We start from the raw sequence: 2,124 nt of genomic DNA on the forward strand, positions 1-2,124 counted from the left end.
AGAGCCTAAATGTCCATCAACTGATGAATGGATAAAGAAATTGTGGTTTATATACACAATGGAATACTACGTGGCAATGAGAAAAAATGAAATATGGCCTTTTGTAGCAACGTGGATGGAACTGGAGAGTGTGATGCTAAGTGAAACAAGCCATACAGAGAAAGACAGATACCATATGGTTTCACTCTTATGTGGATCCTGAGAAACTTAACAGGAACCTGTGGGGGAGGGGGAGGAAAAAAGAAAAAAAAAAAAAAAGAGGTTAGAGTGGGAGAGAGCCAAAGCATAAGAGACTGTTAAAAACTGAGAACAAACTGAGGGTTGATGGGCGGTGGGAGGGAGGAGAGGGTGGGTGATGGGTATTGAGGAGGGCACCTTTTGGGATGAGCAATGGGTGTTGTATGGAAACCAATTTGACAATAAATTTCATATATTAAAAATAATAATAATAATAAAAAAATAATAATAAATAAATAAATAAATAAAATAAGATTCTACGACCAGTAAGTAATCATGCTGGTCAGAATTCTGGCTGAAGTGACGGAACTCCAAGTGAAACTAATTTAAACAATGCGGTCACGCGTGAGCAAAGCACAAAAGGCAGGTATAGAGCCGGCTGGCATTGGACGGCAGCTAGGATCTCCCCACTGCTCCTTTTCTTCTTTCTCTCTTGCCGGCCTTATATTCTCAAGCCATTCGTCTGGGAGTGAACACAACCCTACAGATCTGGAGACACTTCCTTATAATTCAATCAATACCCAGGAAATAAAGAGTAATCCTGTTATCTCCAGTCAAGAAAGTCCTAGAAGGACCACAATTGGTCCAGAGTGAGCCATGTATTCAACCCTATGGTTAGGGTATCGGCAGCCCTGTTTTCACCAGAATGGGAGGTGTGGGGAGAGAGGGGAAGGATATTGATCAGCAGCGTAAGAGCAGCAATGATAATAAAATGCACTCTCCAGTGCCGTGAAAATCACTGGAAAGAACTATCCTAACTTACGTTGCCATTTCCTTTAAATCCTCTATACATTACTAGTTAGGTTGGAGGTTTGTTCAAACCAGATGGAAAGTTCATGCCTCGAGAGCCCAATTTTTTTTAATTTTTTAAACTTTATTTATTTTGAGAGAAATTGAGAAAGCGAGTGGGGGAAAGGCAGAGAGAAAGAGAAAGAGAGAGGGAGAGAGAGAATCCCAAGTAGGGTCCGCACTGTCAGCACAGTGCACTGTGGGGCTCGAACTCACGAATCCTGAGAACATGACCTGAGCCAAAACCAAGAGTCAGATGCTTAATTGGGCACCCAGGCATTGGGTGCCCAATTTCTTAGCATGGGTATTTTTGCTGTTGACAAGGCCCACCTCTGCACAGGGTCCAGAGTAAGATTACAACTGGAGGCCCACAGATCGTATAGCTAAATATTTATATCTCACTAAATGTTAAAGAAATATATTCTTTCTTCCTACCTTGACAAATATATCCTCATAAAGATCTAGAAGGTCAGGCTTGAGCTTAGAATTCTCAAAGTCCTTGGTGTTCTGCAGCAGAAAGTGGTAGCATGGGGAGGGCCATCTTCCAGCCCCCAAGCACTGGTCTCCTCACTCTTCTCTCACCGTGAGGGCCTGTGCATGCACACCTCATCTGCGTTCTCTGCAAATAATTGCCCTCAAATACCCTGCATGCGTAGGGTTCCCATACGGGCCGCATGGTCTATCCCAGATAAGATAGCTTCAGTTAAGAGGTCATGCAGGCTCTGTAAAGAGAATCTGGACCATCTGGGCAGGGAATTCTAGATCTAGGTGCCAACAGCTTGTGCCAGATGAAGCATGAGCTCCCTGGAGACACATCCCCTTAGCCACAGGAACTCTCATCCTATGGAGAGCCAGTGGTGGGCCTCTAAAGCCTGGGGCCCAGGGTTACCTCTTGCTAAGACCTAAGGGTTCTACTAGGTGGAGCATGATATATATATATATTCTGAACAAAACTTATGTCGTCTATGAAATAGAAATTAAAAATAATCCACCCGTGGGGGGGGGGGGGAAATACAGTCAAGGGTGCTCCAAACCTCTCCAGCTTCATAACCGAGTCAATAACAAAACAACAATTGGTACCTTGGAAGATGCTTCGAA

The sequence above is a fragment of the Herpailurus yagouaroundi genome, unplaced genomic scaffold (genome assembly GCF_014898765.1).
Source record: "Herpailurus yagouaroundi ecotype Mexico unplaced genomic scaffold, PumYag 213, whole genome shotgun sequence".
In the NCBI taxonomy this organism is placed as follows: domain Eukaryota; kingdom Metazoa; phylum Chordata; class Mammalia; order Carnivora; family Felidae; genus Herpailurus; species Herpailurus yagouaroundi.